At 41.5% G+C, this 18,297-nt stretch overlaps 1 protein-coding gene across 1 annotated transcript in view; it reads left to right on the forward strand.

Annotated features, from left to right (window-relative positions):
- The window catches only part of LOC139154299 (uncharacterized), a 1,065,525-nt gene that overhangs the window by 250,711 nt on the left and 796,517 nt on the right, over positions 1-18,297 (forward strand). The window lies entirely within an intron of this gene.

An 18,297-nucleotide genomic window follows, 5' to 3' on the forward strand; every position in this document is an offset into this window, starting at 1 on the left:
TTTTTCTTCTCATCTATTTCTTCCTTGTTTCCTTCCTTTCTTCCTCCCTCCTTTCTTTCCTTACCTCCCTCCCACACACCCATCCACCCAACCAACCTTCGTCTTCACTCCTCCCTCCCTCCCTTCTTTGTTTCTTTGTTTCTTTCCTTCTTTCTTTCTTTCTCTCACTCTCTCTCTCTTTCTTTCTCTCCATTCTTTCCACCTACACACTCAACTTCTCCTTCCTTCCTCCCTCCCTCCCTCCATGCCTTCTTCCCCCTCTCACCCTCCCTCTTTCTCTCCCTCCGTTCCTTCTCTTTCTCTCCTTCCCTCTTTCTTTCTTTCCCTCCCTCACTGCCACCCACCCAAACTTCCTCCTCAGTCCTTCCACCCTCTACTCTCTCCCTCCCCCTCCTTCCCTCTGTCTTTCTTTCTTTCTCTTTCTCTCCCCCCTCTTTCTTTCCTTCCCTCCTTCTTTCCCACCAACCCAAACTTCCTCCTCAGTCCTTCCTTCCGCCCTCCACTCCCTCTCTCCCCCTCCCTCTCCCTCCCTTTCCCTTTTTTCTTTCTTTCTTTCTTTCTTTATCTTTCTCTCCCCCTCTTTGTTTCTTTCCCTCCTTCTTTCCCACCCACCCACCCACACAAACTTCTTCCTTATTCCTTCCTTCCTCCTCTCTCCCTGCATCTCTTTCTTTCTTTCCCTCCCACGCTCCCACCAACCCAACCACCCAAACCTCCTCACTTCTTCCTCCCTCCCTCCTTTCTATTTCTTTTTTCCTCCCTCCCACTCAATCTTCCTTCTCACTCTTTCCTTCCTTGCTTCCTCCCTCCCTCCCTCTTTCTTTCTTTCTTTCTTTCTCTTTTTCACCCCCTCCCTTTCTTTCTCTCCATTCCTTCTACCCACCCACTCAACTTCTCCTTCCTTCCTTCCTTCCTCCCTTCCTCCTTCCCTCCCTCCATGCCTTCTTCCCCCTCTCTCTCTCCCTCTTTCTCTCCCCCCGTTCCTTCTCTTTCTCTCCCCCCTCTTTCTTTCCCTCCCTCATTGCCACCCACCCAAACTTCCTCCTCGCTCCTTTTGCCATCCACTCCCTCCCTCTCCCTCCCTCTTTCTTTCTTTCATTCTTTCTTTTTCTCTACCCCCTCTTTATTTATTTCCCTCCTTCTGCACATGCTCAGAAAAAGAACAAAATTAAAGAAATCCCCCCAAAATATAAAAATATTCAAAAAAAAATTGGGGAAAAAATGCCAGCCCCCAGGCACCGGTAACAGGCCAGTGACCATCATGAATGGGCCGAAAAACAAAAGGAAAAACATTTAAATTAATTTTTTTTAAAGCCACCAAAAACAAAATGGTGACACACGTGCAGTGCTGAAAACCTGGCTTCTGTGCATGCACAGAAGAAGAAGAAAATTTTAAAAATCCCAAAATCAAAAAGACATTCAAAACAATTTGGGGGGAAATGGAAGCCCCTGGGGACCAGTATGAGGCCAGTACGAGGCTACAGTTGTGCCTGGACTGGACTGCACCGGTAGGAACATGCCCCAGTTCCAAAGACTAGATACCATGGCATTTCTATATTAAACACTGTTAATTTGAAAATGCTGTATAGGTTTGTGATTGGCATTGTGGAATTTGACATTTATGAATTTGGAGGAGATCCCTGAGACCATCTAGCCCAACCCCTCCTCTCTGCAGCAATCCCAGTTAAAGCTTCTCTGACTGATGGCTGCTCTGTCTTTGCATTCAGAGAATCCATGAAGGGGAGACTGAACTTCTCTGCTTTCCTGGCTCAGCTCTAAAAGAGCTCATCCTTTTAGGATATTTCTCTCTCTTGTTCACCTAAAGTCTCCTCTCCTGTAATGGAGTTCATTTTTCCATGTGTGACACCCTGGAGTAACAGTGAGCAGATCTTAGGCTGGTGTGTGACATGTGTCAGTGATCGGAAGAGGGCTGCATCCTCCCCTCCTCAATCGAGAGATGGTGTCCTTTGGAAAAGGGTCTCCCAGACTCCTCCCGATCTTCATCTCTCCTCCCTATTGTCTTTCCTCAAGGCTACGAGCGGCTCCTTTGATATCTTCCTTGCCTTACCGTGTTTTTCAGAGTATAAGGTGCACTCTCCCCCACCCGGGGCGGATTCCCATTATGCATGCACACAAGCAAAATCTCACTGGGACACACACGCGCAGCTCAATTTATGCCAGCAATGTGCCACACTTTTCCATACTGGTAGCAACCCAATATTGCTCCACCCCAAAAAGAGGGTGAAAATTTGGGTCCATCTTACACACCCAATGTACATCCACCCAACCACCGGCCCCCAACCTTTGGTCTCTGCCTCCCAGCAATTTGCCTCCTTGCAGCAAAGGGTAAACAGCTTGTTTCAGTTTCAGCACAGCCTGATTAAGACAAGCATCCACATGACCCTCAGCTGTTTCAGGCTTAGAGATTCACATTGCTGCCTCCGTGTACCCCATTTTCCACCCCTTCTGATCCCCACCACCCAGAAAATGGAGCGTGCAGAGGCGGCCATAGCCTATGGCAATCCTTGCAGCCTGAAACAGCTGATGAGGCCAATCCAACCCACAATTCTCTGCTTGTGCTAATCAGGCTGTGCTGAAGCTGAAATGGGCTGCTTGCTGCAAGGAGGCAAATTGCTGGGAGGCTGATTTTTTCCCCTTGTTTTCCTCTCCAAAAAAGGTAGGTGTATCTGATAATCCAGAGCATCTTATACTCTGAAAATAATAATAATAATAATAATAATAATAATAATAATAATAATAATAATAATAATAATAATAATAATAATAATAATAATATTTGTATGCCGCCCCCTCTACGCAGACTCGGAAATACTGTATTTGTCCTTCCCTGAACTTGATGTAGATTTTTTGCAAATTCTCCCCCAACCTTGGTGCATGCAAGGGGACCTGGTCCTTGAATTGGGGATCTCCCCGAGCCAGAAAATTCATTTCCTGGGATTCTTATGGCTGCCTTTGCCTTCTTTCCAAGAACATATCCCTGTTGATTCATATTCTGTTTCCAGTTAACTACGATTTTGAGGCTATTTTCACAAACATGCATATCAAGTTTGGTGTCCTTCATCTTTCTTCCATTGCACCATTAATGTTCTTATATGAGACTCTATTGTTAGTCAAGTCCTATGTGCTAAAAAAAACCCCCTAGATGATTTTTCTACTGCTTTTTACTCCTGCACCCTTCTCTCTGTGGAAATCATGCATATTTTTTCTGCAAACTTGATATTCCACTCATTAAATTTTCTCTTATTTAAAAAGGTAAAAAAACAAGCTTCCAAAAATTGAACTATTACAAAGACAAAAGAAAAACAGATGAAACATTTTTTAATAAAGTGTATATTTAAAAACAGACAAACCCACAAGCATATACTGTATATTGTCCCCCAGTTGAATATTTTAACAGGGGTCCTCAAACATAGGTGGGTGATTCACAGTCCTTCAGAAAGCTGGGGGGTGGGACCAGGTGGGTGGTCATGTGACTGGGTGGGCGTGGCCAATGTAACAGTTCAATTTTTTTCTCTTTCTCCTTTCTGAGCTGTACTTGCTCACCATGAGGAATCTATTTAGTTAATAAGACCCTCCCCCCCAAAGAGCACAAACTTTCTTGCCACTTGCCTAACTTCATCACAGCAGCAGCTTCAGCCTCTTCAAAAAAGGCCATTAAAAAAAGAATGAAAGACACAGGATTTCCTTCAAAATAACTCCTGATCACAGAGCACAGAAGTCCTGAGAGGCTGAGAGAAGCTGTCAATCAAGCCCACCCTTCTGCTATCTAGGGACCCACGTGGGTCCTTCCTTTTTGGTTCCAGCCAAAGGCTTCTGGCTTTGCAGAGCTGTGAGTACCTGCCAGCAGGGGAGGTGACCAGGGGAGGGAGGGGAGACCAGCCTCCTTCTTTTAGTTATTTGGGATTTTAATCCGGAAGGAGAATTCAAACTGATTTGCTGTTTGCCACACTTGTGCATATGTATCCACACACATGAAAGCTACAAAAATTGTCCAGCAACCAATTTGGTTAATGTACTTTATATATGGCAAGAACCAAAGCAGTGTGTGAATTCTCCTTCAGGCCTTACATGAGGTTGCACTTGAATAAGTGTTAGCCAACTTCAGCTGATTTTGAAAAAGCTACGAGACACAGAGACATGTCCCCCACCCACCCACCCACTTTGAAAGGGCTACTTTCCAAAGCAGCCCCTCCTCTACTCACCCACCGGTATCAGCTGTGTCATCAGAAGGGCAGCTCAACCAGTGACAGAAGCGTTGCTGGAGTAGATGCTCATTGGAAGATAAGGCCAATGGTGAGGGGAGGGGCAAAGGGGAGGGGCTTCATTCCACCACTCCGTGCATGGGATACTTTGCATTGGTGGGCCATATCCGGTCCACGCACCGTAGTTTGAGGATCCCTGTATTAGAACATAGTATAACAGAGTTGGAAAGGATGTTGGAGGTCTTCTAGTCCAACCCCCTGCCTAGGCAGGAAACTCTACACCACTTCAGACAGATGGTTATCCAACGTATTTAGAACATCCAATATTGGCTATAAGATGCACCTGTGCATAAAACACACCAATATTTACAAGATGTAAATTTTTTTAAAAAAGTTTTGCCCTCCCTCAGCTCCCAAGGTCACTTTGCAGACCTTCCAAACCCTCTACACAGCTGTTTTCACATAGAGCTGGCCTTAGGGAGGCCAAAAATGTACGGGACCATCTCCTGCCACCTACCTCCCAGAGCCCAATTACAGCACACAGTCGGTCTCCTACAGGTCCCATCAGCTAAGCAATGCAGGCTTGCAGGACCACGGAGCAGGGCATTTTCTGTTGTGACCCTGACTTTATGGAATCAACTCCCCCCCCCAAGGTCTGTACGGCCCCCATCCTGCTGGCTTCTCATAAGGCCAGGAAGACCTGGCTATGCCAGCAGGCCTGGGGGCCCTAAGCCAACCACCAGCTAGTCCATATATTTGAATTTGGTATGAATGACAAGTATGTTTGTTCTTGAATTGTTTTTTATGTTTTAATTAGGATTTTAGATATTGCTCTGCATAAAAATCCAATGAATGAATGAATGAATGAATGAATGAATGAATGAATGAATGAATGAATGAATGATAATTTTTTGAAGATAGTGGCAGTATTATTTAACCATATTTGGAGATCAGACAATTGTAGAAAAAAGACTCAATGTGGAATAAGAAACAATGTTTTCTGTATTTCAAATTCCTGGATGTTCCCATTCTAGTTTCATCCCTTTCTGGAGAAGAATGAATATTGGAATATTTCAGACAAAAACCTGTACTTGGACCAAAATGGAGAGATAAACGCAGATCTGGCCATTAGGCAGTGCTTGGTTCTCCTCAAGGAGGATGTCAAGAGACAGACTCTGGCATATTTTATAAGACAGAGACTTTCCATCGAACAAGATACTCTTTCACGGATAAAGTTGCTTAATAAGGTGGGAGAAATTTTGCTGTCTTTTCTCTGTTTCCCAAAGCCTGAGGTCCCATTTCAAGTGGGGAAAGCCTAGAGTCTCCAGGCTGGTTGGCCTTCCATGCCAGTTGGTGTCATCTAATGGAAGTTCTTCCCCAGACAGGACCTAAGTGGAGCAGCTTTGCCATGTTTTATGGAACTCTTTCAAGATCTTGCTGGTCAGAGGTTTCTTTCCTCATCACAGTTTTATTCTACATTAAAAAAAACCTGAATGAAATAAAAGTTTCCTAAACCTTTTACAGTAAACTTTATTCTCAGATTTAACATGAATACATCCTCATACTTAAATCTTTTTTCTGCAATTCCACCCACCAGACTTTATTAAATAGAAAAATACTTTATTGTAATGTTAAATTCCTAAAGCAAAAGGGAAGAATTAAATGAAGAATCTGCCAGTTGTTATACCTCCTGCATCTGTTTAGAAGAAGTCAGAGATTTCATATTTACTTCAGTGAAGACAGAGGCTAATTATCTCATTCTATTGTTACCTACATTTTCTATAGATGATGATGATGATGGTGATGATGATGATGATGATGATGATGATTATTATTATTATTATTATTATTATTATTATTATTATTTATTAGATTTGTATGCCTCCCCTCTCCGAAAACTCGGGGCGGCTCACAACAGTAATAAGAAACAGTGTAACAATGGGACAAATCTAATAATAAAAAATATATAAAAACCCCAACAATTAAAAACCAACAATCAAAAACCATACAGCACATACATAACAAACATGAAATATAAAAAGCCTGGGGGAGACCCCCATGCCTGGCGATACATCTTGTGAAAGACAACGAGGGTGGGGGCTGTTCTAATCTCTGGGGGGAGTTGGTTCCAGAGGGCCGGGGCCGTCACAGAGAAGGCTCTTCCCCTGGGGCCCACCAAACGACATTGTTTGGTCGAGGGGACCCGGAGAAGGCCAACTCTGTGGGACCTTATCAGCCGCTGGGATTCGTGCGGTAGAAGGCGGTTCCAGAGGTATTCTGGTCCAATGGAGAGTCCTAACGTATTTCCTAACACACTCTCTTTTTTCTGCTCAGTCCCTGCCTGAGTCCAAATGTGGGGAAAGTTGTCATCCTGGATTTGTCAAGAAGGCTCGAGAAGGAGAGCCAGTTTGCTGCTACGACTGCATTCCTTGTCCGGAGGGGACCTTCTCCATTCAGGAAGGTGGGTGACCCTGAGGAAAATGGGAGGCTTGGTGGAACTGGATCCATCCAGAAAATTTTCATGAAAGTGCAAGTTAAAAGGCAGATTGGAGCAAACCTGGATTTTTATTTCTAACCTGCACAATTTCTTATCTAAAAGGAAGTAAACCAAAAAGACTTTGAAGGATGGCTGGGAAGAGATGGGAGGAGGGGGTGGAAGACTGGCCAAGCTTTACTAACAGCAGAGGAAATATCTCTTCTGCTTTTTAGTTTGGAGAAGTGCTGCTAAGTTTACCTTTCTAGGACCATCTGAGATCTTTGAAACTTGATTAATTCCTTCAGGTCCACCTTCTGAAAGACCTTGCTATTCACTGTATATTGGCTTCCCCTTCAGAATCACTGAGAAGGTCCATCATGTGGTGTTGTGGATAGTTTTGGGGGGAACTGCTTACACAAACATTCTGCCCGTCATATCAATCTATCGATCAATGAAAATAGAGCTGGAAGGGACCTTGGAGGTCTTGTATTCCAGCCCCTTACTCAAATAGGAGAACCAATATCAGTGATGGTGAACCAAGTGGCCAAACCAGAACATGCAGATACACATGCTGGAGCATTGGAAACTCAAACACTAGCTGACCAGCATGCACATGCCTGTTTTGGCCATTTTGGGGGGCATTTTCTGGCTGTTTCTGGCTGTTTTTTAGGTCATTTTTGGTCAGAAAAATGGCATGAAACCTGTCTTTGTTCTGGCTGTATTTGGACCATTTTTCAGGCTGTTTTCAGGCTGTTTCTCAATGCTCCATTGCCTGAACTGGAAATCAGAAGATCAGCTGGCAATGGCACACATTCCCAGAGTGAGGGCTCTGCGTGCCACCTCTGACACCCGTGCCGTAGTTTGCCATCATGGTTCTATATCATTTCAGACAAGTGATTGTCCAAAATCTTCTTAGAAACCTCCAATATTGAAGGACACAAAACATCTGGAGGCCAGCTGTTCCACTGGTTAATTGTTCTCACTGTTAGGAAGTTTTTCCTTAATTGCATATTGCTTCCAGATATTATAGGATACTCTAGGCATTCTCCAAGTCCCTTTAACTGCCATGGGGCAGGACTCAGGATGTTTGGCTAAAAGATTATATGATTCATTATTAACCTCTAATAATGTAGGTTCCTATGAAGATTCTACACACTACACAGAAAATAATTAATATTGTATGAGTCCCCTCAACTTCATATACCTAGCTACATTTTTAAAAATATCCTTCTTAGCTCTTTTTAATGAAATAGTTCAGAAATACTTATTGGAAAATGTTCCTGGAATTAGGTGTTGTCCAAAAAATATTTATTGTATTGTAAAAAAGCTATAAAAGAAATATTGCTTTTTATTTTTAGATACTAAAAAATGTACCAAGTGTCCAGATGATAAATATCCTAATGAGCGCAGAGTCCAATGTATCCCCAAAGTTATAACCTTCCTGTCTTATGAAGACTTTCTGGGCATCATTCTGGTCTCTTTTGCCCTACTGTTGTTCTTAATCACAGACCTTGTTTTAATCATCTTCATAAAATACCGAGAAACCCCCATTGTCAAAGCCAACAACCGGGACCTCTCCTACATCCTCCTGGTCTCCCTCCTGCTTTGCTTCTTGTCTTCTTCTCTCTTCATTGGTCAACCAAGAAAAGCCACCTGCCTTCTCCGACAGACAGTTTTCAGCATCATTTTCTCAGTTTCTGTTTCTTCTCTCTTGGCCAAAACCATCACAGTGGTGCTGGCTTTTCTGGCCACAAAACCAGGAAACCGAGTGAAGGGATGGTTGGGGAAGAGCTTGGCCAACTCCATCATCCTGTCTTGCTCTGCTGTCCAAATTGTCATCTGCTCCATCTGGTTGGCAGTTTCTCCCCCCTTCCCTGAATCTGACCCCCACTCCCAGCATGGAGAGATCATCCTGCAATGCAACGAAGGGGCTGTTGTCATGTTCTACATCACCCTCAGCTACATGGGCTTCCTGGCTGCCATCAGCTTCACAGTGGCTTTCCTGGCCAGGAATCTGCCTGGGGCCTTCAACGAAGCCAAGCTGATCACCTTCAGCATGCTGGTCTTCTGCAGTGTCTGGGTGAGTTTTGTGCCCACCTACCTGAGCACCAAAGGGAAATACATGGTGGCTGTGCATGTCTTCTCCATCCTGACCTCCAGTGCTGGTCTGCTGGGTTGCATCTTCATCCCCAAGTGCTACATTATCATTCTGAGGCCAAACCTGAACACAAAGGAGCATCTCACAGCCAGAACAAATGTAAAAACATGATCTATAACACCATTGTGATATTGGGAAAATTGTTAACATGATTTTCATTTGATTTCCATTTAGATAGTATGCAAGAGTCAAAGAAAATCATATCTATGTTTCAAAGTGGAAAATTGTTGAATGGTGGGAATTCTTGCACCTCCGTCCCCTTTCAATAAGACTTGCCAAAGTGATCTTTGTAAAATTCAGAGGGATTTAACTGTTCAACAACACTACTGATTGTGAAAGCTTATACAAAATAATGTGGGCACTTGTTACTATTGACAGCAGCTAAAAGTGTTTGTGAGAGAGAATGAGTAGGAAAAGAGGTCAGGACGAAGCTCTTGGGACCAAGTACCAGCTTGGTTGTCTGATTCTCTCTTTGAGAATGCTGGAATGATATGAAATGACATGTTTGATTGGTTCTCAACTTGGGAAGCAAATCTTAATTCCTCTTATATATTTCTTTCCTTTTTATTTTTATGTAATTCTTTCTTGATTTCCTGATAAAACCTCCTTTGTAAAAAGTGTCCTGCAGAATAGCTGTTTGAGATTTCAGTTTGAGATTATTATTTTTGGTTTCTATACTTCACACCAAAAAATTTTTAAAATAATAAAGTAAATTTTAAACAATAAAGTTTTAATGAAATTTCCACTGTGTTTTTTTTCAAGGAGAGATATAATATAGCAGTTTTCAGGCCCTTTAATTTTCCACTGTACATTTTATGCCTAAAGCATTTTCTCTGTTCCTCTTCTGAGCTTGTATTGTCTGTGAAGGGCTGGAGAACATGCCCAGAAAAAAAGGACCTTGAGACTCTCCCCAAGAGAAGGTAGAAGGGATCCTCTCTAAAAGTTCAATGCTGCATAATGTTCATCCAGGTCCAAGAAGTGGGTGAATAAGGGTGGGAACCAGTGGTGGCATTCAAGTAATTTAACAACCTGTTCTCTGTCCTAATGATTTCTTCCAACAATCAGTTGGGCAAACTGCTCAGAAAGTTAACAACCGGTTCTCCTGAAGTGGTGCAAACTAGCTGAATCTTATCTCTGGTGGGAATATATAGATTTCTGGAAGAGGCACCCATGGAAACTGTCCTGCTCTCCAACCACACAGATTTCTGATCAATTGGGAATCAATGTTTAGGTCTCAAAATGGTTCTTAATAGCGAATGGAATCCCTTTGCAACTTCCATTTTAAGGAGATAAGAAATCAGATGAAGGTCAGTCTAAGATGCACAGTGACCACACAAATACCTCTGGTTCTCCCACAAGCAGAAGGTGGAGACTTATGGCTTTGCCCAACATGGAACAAGCATTTTCTCTCAATTTCACTTTCCTCCATCTCACCACACAGGATTGGACACTCAGCCATCTTACATTCTAGGAACCCCCAATTCTGGTAGCCCACATTAATCTGAGATTTTTTTTTGCAAGTTTCATACTCCCAATGAAAAAGCACTAAGATGGGACTGGAACTCATGAGTCTCCTGGTGATTGGCACAAAGTCATCCAGGAGGTTGATATGCTAAATTAGGATTAGAACTCTGAGCCAGATGATTTTCATGCCTAAATGAGGATTAGACGTCAAGATGGACTTTGGCTGAAGTGGAAAACATAGAGTGAAAATGCACAAACTTTTGAATATGTACCACATTTTACATCCATAAAGTGACATCGACAACTTGTACCTGTTGTACATACTCCTGGTCAGCTGGAGGATGATGAAGAACTTGAGGACTCTGATACAGATAGTGTTTATGAATTAGTGGTAGGCCCTGGGTTACAGGTATTAGAACAGGTGGGAGGCCAGCCACAGGATGTTGCTATGAGTCCAGAATCTAGTGAGGAAGAAACAGACATTCGCTGGGTTAATCCTCAATTCAGAAGGGTCCAAAAATGCAAGGAACAGGTGTTAGGAAAAAGATATTAAGAGGAGGAATGGGTTAAATACTGGAGTGATATATTTGGTACGTCGGGGGTCCAGTGGGGAAGAAGGGTGGAGTTTCAATGTTGTAGTTTTAAAATGAAATGTGTTTCCGTTTCGCTCCAGAGCGAGTAAGTTCATTCTGTGTTATTTTGCAGTCATTCCTGCTGTTTTTGAAGCATTCTGTAAGTACGTAAATCTTGGGAGATGGAGGAGGCTGGAAGGAATGTATGTGGAATGTAATTAAGAGAGATAATGGGAGAAAAGGAAAGTGCCAGTCTGTATTGCATTTTGAATATGGAGATGAAGAGAATAAAAATGGAGTTTCTTTGTTTATGAAATACTGCATTCAGTATGCGTTATTTTTAATAAATAAAGTTCTACCTGAAACCAGAACAGTACCTGCCAAGAAAAATAGGAGGTAGAGGGCTATTGCAAATCCATCAAACTGTAGAAGAAGAAAAACAAAGTTTGAATGATTATGTGAACCAAAGTACAGAAAAAATGCTGCAAGCTGTGAGCAAAATTTTGCTACTGGAACTGCAGCTCCAGTAGCAAAACTAGACTTATACTCAAGTAGGCTTATACTCGGATATAAGCCTACTTGAGTATAAGCCTAGTTTTGCTACTGGAGCTGCAGTTCCAGTAGCAAAATTTTGCTCAGCTTATACTCAAGTATAAGACTAATCTATATGGAAAATTAAATAATTGCCAAAGATGGTCAAAAAAATTGGAAATGGCAAGTCAATCTATATATAAAGTGAAATAATTACACAAAGCGGGGGGGTTGAGGCCCTTTTCTGAGCAAAACAAACAAATAAGCATCAATTTTTCCTTTCAATTTTCATTTCATTATCTTCAAAAATGTTCATATTAGTATGCAAAGGCCAATGATGCGCAAAAAAGTTAGATTTTGAAGCCTAATCTAGATGAAAATGAACAAAATTGCACAAAAACGGGGGGCGGGCTTTTATGAGTAAAATAAACACATAAGCATTATTTTTTTTCATTTCAATTTTCATATCATTGTGTTCAGAAATGTTCAAATTAGTATGCAAAGGGCAAAGGTATTCAAAAAATTTAAAATTGGAAGGCTTACATATATATAAACTGAAATAATTGCACACAGCCATGGGTGGGGGGTGAGGCCCTTTTCTGAGCAAAATAAACAAATAAGCATCATTTTTTTTCATTTCAATTTTCATTTCATTATATTCAAAATGTTCAAATTAGTTTCCCAAAGCAACAGATGGTCAAAAAAGTCAGAGTTTGCAGCTTAATCTAGATGAAAATGAACAAAATTTCACAAAAATGTGGGACAGGCATTTATGAGCAAAATAAACAAATAAGCATTAACTTTTTCATTTCAATTTTCATATCATTGTGTTCGGAAATGTTCACATTAGTATACTAGCAAAAGAAATATTCAAAAAGACCATTCCAGTAATTAAAACCAACCTTTTATACTTTGGGTCTAAAAGGACCCTGATGGTAACCAGTGTAGCTTTTTTTTGCCCTGCTTTACATAAAGTCTTGTGGCTTTTAAGATGGCCTTTTTTAATACAGTACACTGGGTGCTCGCTCCTGCCATTTTATCCCTCCCCTTTAATTCATTATTTAAATATTCCCCCATTGCTTTAAAATTTGTTTTTCTGAAATCCAATACTTTGGTTACAGTATAGGATTGCTCACAATCAGTTTTTACATCAAACCACAAACATAGATGGTCACTGCAACCTAAATTTTCTCCCACCTTGACCTCTGAAACCCAATTCCCATTCGTAAAAACTAAATCTAGAATATTCTCCCCTCTAGTTGGTGTCTTAACTAGCTGTGCCAGAGCTGCTCCTGTAAAGGCCTCTACTATATTCTTACTTTTGCATGCAAGGGCACTAGAGATATTCCAGTCAACATCAGGCATGTTGAAATCACCCATAACCACAATATCTCCCTTTACTGCCATTAGGGTAATCTCATCCACCATCTTGTTGTCATGTTCCTCAGATTGCCCTGGAGGCCTATAGATCACCCCAATTCTAATGACAGAACCGTCTTTATTTTGCATGCAAATCCAGAGGGTCTCCAGATCTTTACATGTATTTTGAATTAGTATTGTTTTTAGACTTTCTTTACATAAATGGCTACTCCACCTCCCCTTCTCTCTGTTCTATCCTTCCTATACAGTATATATCCTGGTATGGATATTTCCCATTCATTAGAATCCTTAAGCCATGTCTCAGTTATGGCAACCAGATCCAAATTATCTCTAGATATTATGGTCATTAACTCACAGAGCTTGTTGCTCAAGCTTCGAGCATTCGTGCACATTACCCGAAGAACATTATTTTCATTATTAGTTTGCCCCTTATCATCAACAAGTACATCTATTTTATTTACAGCTCCCTTTTCATAAGCTTCCAGAAACTGATTTATCCTCATTGGTTGGGGACAGAAATCATCCACATCTGTTACATCTCTGTCCCCTTTACCTAGTTTAAATGCCTGTCCAAAAAAGTTCTGAATTCCTCACCAAGCACTTGGGTACCTCTGTATGATGGATGCAAACAATCCCTCTTAAACAACTCCCTATTAGACCACCTACTGACATCATGACTTACATAGCCAAAACCTTCAGCTTTACACCACTGCCTTAACCACACATTAAACTCTCTGATACAAGTTGTTTTATCCTCCTGGCCACAAACCGGTAACACCTCTGAGAAAGTCACTGAATCAGTTATTTTACCCAGATCTACACTTAGACATTGAAAATCTCTTTTTACTACATTAACATTTCTCTGGGACAAATCATTTGTGCCAAGATGCACCACCACATCAACGTTATTACCTTTACTCACAGCCTTGACAATGTTTGTAATACGCCTCCTGTCCCTGCTGGCAGTGGCTCCTGGGAGACACCTCATCACCTTCACCACATCCTTACTCTGTCCCAAATCAACACCTCTAACAATCGAGTCACCCACAAGAAAATGTGTCCTCTTTTTATTTCTACTAACTGCACTTGGTGGTTTGGTGACACTATGCACCTCATTTACAACAACTTCTCCTTTGAACATCCCCTTATTCTCCGCCTGAGGGGCCTTGCTAATACCTACAACATCCTTACTATTTAAATCCGCAAGAACATTATAGGAATTGGATACAGAGAGATCAAAATTGCTATGTTTTTGCTCAACTGCACATAATCTTCCTGAACCAACAGTTGTCCACACAGCCCTCCTCCTCCTCGGCGGGTGGGGGTGCTGTGGAAGTGGAGGCTGAACACATGGCTGCATTACAGCATGTGGCTGGGACAATCTTTCCACTTCTGCCTGCAAGCTACAAACTAAGGACTGCAATCTAGAGATCTCGCCATATAAACTAGATGTCCTTATGCATATGTTTTAGTGAATAGCATATTAATATAATATAAGAAATCTGAGCAGCTATTTATTATCCAGATGTCAAAAGTAAAGGAGGTAGCATTGGATTTGTATACCATAACTTTTAAAATTGAATTATTGATGTATTCAAGCAATTCCCTGGACCCAGAAGCCTTCCATGGACCCAGCCGCACTTAATAACTATCATCCAGTCTCCAACCTTCCCTTTATGGGGAAGGTTGTTGAGAAGGTGGTGGCACTCCAGCTCCAGTGATCCTTGGAAGAAGCCAATTATCTAGGACCCCAACAGTCGGGTTTCAGGCCCGGTTACAGCATGGAAAATGCTTTAGTCGCATTGATGGATGATCTCTGGCGGGCCAGGGACAGGGGTTTATCCTCTGTCCTGGTGCTCCGTGACCTCTCAGTGGCTTTCGATACCATCGACCATGGTATCCCTCTGCGCCGGCTGGAGGGGCTGGGAGTGGGAGGCACTGTTCTTCAGTGGTTCTCCTCCTACCTCTCCGGTCAGTCACAGTCGGTGTTAGTGGGGGGTCAGAGGTTAACCCCGAGGTCTCTCCCTTGTGGGGTCCCTCAGGGGTCGGTCCTCTCCTTCCTGTTATTTAATATCTACATGAAACCGCTGGGTGAGATCATCCAAGGGCATGGGGTGAGGTATCATCAGTATGCTGATGATACCCAGCTTTACATCTCCACCCCATGTCCAGTCAACGAAGCAGTGGAAGTGATGTGCCAGTGTCTGGAGGCTGTTGGGGCCTGGATGGGTATCAACAGACTCAAACTCAACCCTGATAAGACGGAGTGGCTGTGGGTTTTGCTTCCCAAGTACAATTCCATCTGTCTGTCCATCACCCTGGGGGTGGGGGACTATTGGAGAGGGTCCGCAACTTGGGTGTCCTCCTCAATCCACAGCTCACATTACAGAAACATCTTTCAGCTGTGGTGAGGAGGGCGTTTGCCCAGGTTCGCCTGGTGCACTAGTTGCGGCCCTATTTGGACCGGGAGTCACTGCTCACAGTCACTCATGCCCTCATCACCTCGAGGCTTGACTACTGTAATGCTCTCTTCATGGGGCTACCTTTGAAAAGTGTTTGGAAACTTCAGATCGTGCAGAATGCAGCTGCGAAAGCAATCATGGGCTTTCCCAAAAATGCCCATGTAACACCAACACTCCGCAGTCTGCATTGGTTGCCGATCAGTTTCCGGTCATAATTCAAAGTTTTGGTCATCACCTATAAAGCCCTTCATGGTGCCGGACCAGGGTATCTACAAGACCGCCTTCTGCCGCACAAATCCCAGCAACCGGTTAGGTCCCACAGAGTGGACCTTCTCCGGGTCCCGTCAACAAAACAATGTCGTTCCAAGGGGAACAGCCTTCTCTGTGGTGGCCCTGGCCCTCTGGAACCAACTCCCCCCGGAGATTAGAATTGTCCCCACCCACCTCGCCTTTTGTAAGCTCCTTAAAACCCACCTCTGCCGTCAGGCATGGGGGTACTGAGATATTCTTTCCCCCTAGGCCTTTACAATTTATGCATGGTATGTTTGTTTGTATGTATTTTTGGTTTTACAATAAGGGTTTTTTAGTTGTTTTAGTATTGGACTTACATGCTGTTTTTTATTACTGTTGTTAGCCGCCCCGAGTCTACGGAGAGGGGCGCCATACAAATCCAATAAATAAATAAATACATAAATTTGATGCTGTTGGTACTTTACATTGTACTGTGATTGGTGAGAAAATAAAAAAATTATGCGAAAAATAAAGAATTAATTTACCAAATTTACAAGAGAAGGGGTGGCCTCAGATACCTGATTGGAAACTCTACTATAAAACACCATCCCTGACTTGGATAAAGGAATAGATCAATTTAACAAACAAATATTATTTTTAGAAGGCCATGATCTTCATATGGGATGACATGCTTACATATGGAATAATTGAACTTCCATACAAAAAAACGTTAATCAGCATCTAATTAGAAACTCTCCCCTAAAAACATGGCAGGACATAAAAAAAACCCTATATACAAATTCCTAAATGGCTTTATACCTTGGAAGCCATGATTTATCCAAATTGAAACAACCAAAATGATTAAATATAGTGACATGTTAGACCCACTTGAAAAACTAAAGAGCTGAGACCAATTGCAGAAAAAAAAATGTAAAAATTGATTGGTGACACTATTGGCAATTGAAATCTAGATACAAAAAGGATATTGAAGGAATTGGTATAGACACAGAAATGCCACAATTAGATAAAATCTTGATGGACCCAGACAAAAAAATAATATCAAAACTATATAGATACCTATTGAAATCTGACAAAATAGAAGACATAGTAAAAGGCCCAATGATAGCATGAGCAAGGAATGTCGGTCATAACCTACACCTGGCTGACTAGGAGAGGACCTAAACACAAAATGCAAAATAATAAAATCAATAGCTTACAAAGAAAAATATTATAAAATGTTTTACAGATGGCATTTAGCTCCATCACAATTGGTTAAAATATATCCAAATATTAATTTGGGTTGTTGGAAATGTAAAAAAAAAAAAGAGGTAGGGTCATCCACTGTTCCCTCTAAGCTGCGCAGCCATGTACCCAACAGGAAACTGCCATGCAACATTTTCAAAGTTGTGCAGTTGGATTGCAAAGGATGGGGAGGGAGGGAATGTCCCGGCTCTGGCAACATGAAGCTATCACTCGGATGGCCATATCTGCTCTTGCTAGAGCCTAGCTGGCAACACCCCTCACCCCTGAACCAATTGTGGCTCCTCCTCTATACAGAAAAGAGACACTGAGAGAAGGGGCAGGAATTATTTATTTAGCAGACTGATGACATTAGGGAAAACCTTGTTCTTGTGTTTTGAGGGTAGGAGTTGAAACTGTTTTCATATCCAGGATGCGAGGGATCAGTAAATATTTTCACAGCCCTCTTTTTGACTTGTGCAGTATACAGGGCCTCAATAAAAGGCAGATTTGCAGCAATTGTTTTTTCTGCAGTTCTGATTATGCTCTGAAATCTGTGATGGTCTTGTTTGAACAAATATAAGAATTTTGGCAAGATACTCATTTTAATTGCTGCAATACATACTAGAAGTGATAGTTGTAAGTTTTCCCATTTTTCTAATTCTGATATTGTTTGTTGTATTAATTTATCATAGTTGTCTCTTTTGATAGATGAGCATCTATTTGTTATTACTATACCCAAACATTTAAGGTTTTTTGGTTGTTTGTAGACCTAATGTTTTTTCCTAATTCATCTTTTTGTTTTGTTATCATATTGTTCAATAAATTTATTGAATTTATATGCTGCCCCTCTTTGAAGACTTTGGTTAGGAGTTTAGGTTTTTGTTTGTTAGTTTTTAATCCCGCTAACTCTCCATATTTCTCAAAGTCTTTAATTAGATTTTGTCCTGATTGCATAGGTTCTTCTAAGAAGAATACCAATTCATTGGCCAATGCCTGTAATTTTTATTTCTCTTTCCAAATTTTGGTACCTTTAATATCTGGGTTATTTTGAATTTTATTACCAATATTTCTAATATTAAAATGAAGAGCAGAGATGACATTGGGCATCCCTGATGGAATCCTTTAGAAATCAGTAATGTTCGGGTCATGTCTTCATTTACAGTAATCCTGGCTGTCTGGGAGCTGCAAATTGTCTCTATAGGTTTTTCATATTTATCATCAAATTTCATTTCTTTGATCAATCCTATCATATATCATAATGTGCGTTGTCGAATGCTTTTTGCACATCCAGAAAAACAAGTGCAACCTGTTTTTCTGGATGTCCAAAACTATTCTTATATTATTTCTTATTAGCCAAGTTGGTAGGAATCTGTTTTGATTTGAGTCAATAATTTCATTTAATATTTTGTTAGTTCTTTCTGCCATAATTGGTCTCCAGTTTTGAGTGGTGTATGTTTTCCTCCATGTGTTGGGTATCTTGGCTCCTATGACTACATTGTTACACAGTTCTAGTAAAATATTCTCTAATTCCTTGTAATATTCCCCTGGGAAGCCATCT

The sequence above is a fragment of the Erythrolamprus reginae genome, chromosome Z (assembly GCF_031021105.1).
Source record: "Erythrolamprus reginae isolate rEryReg1 chromosome Z, rEryReg1.hap1, whole genome shotgun sequence".
Lineage (NCBI taxonomy): Eukaryota > Metazoa > Chordata > Lepidosauria > Squamata > Dipsadidae > Erythrolamprus > Erythrolamprus reginae.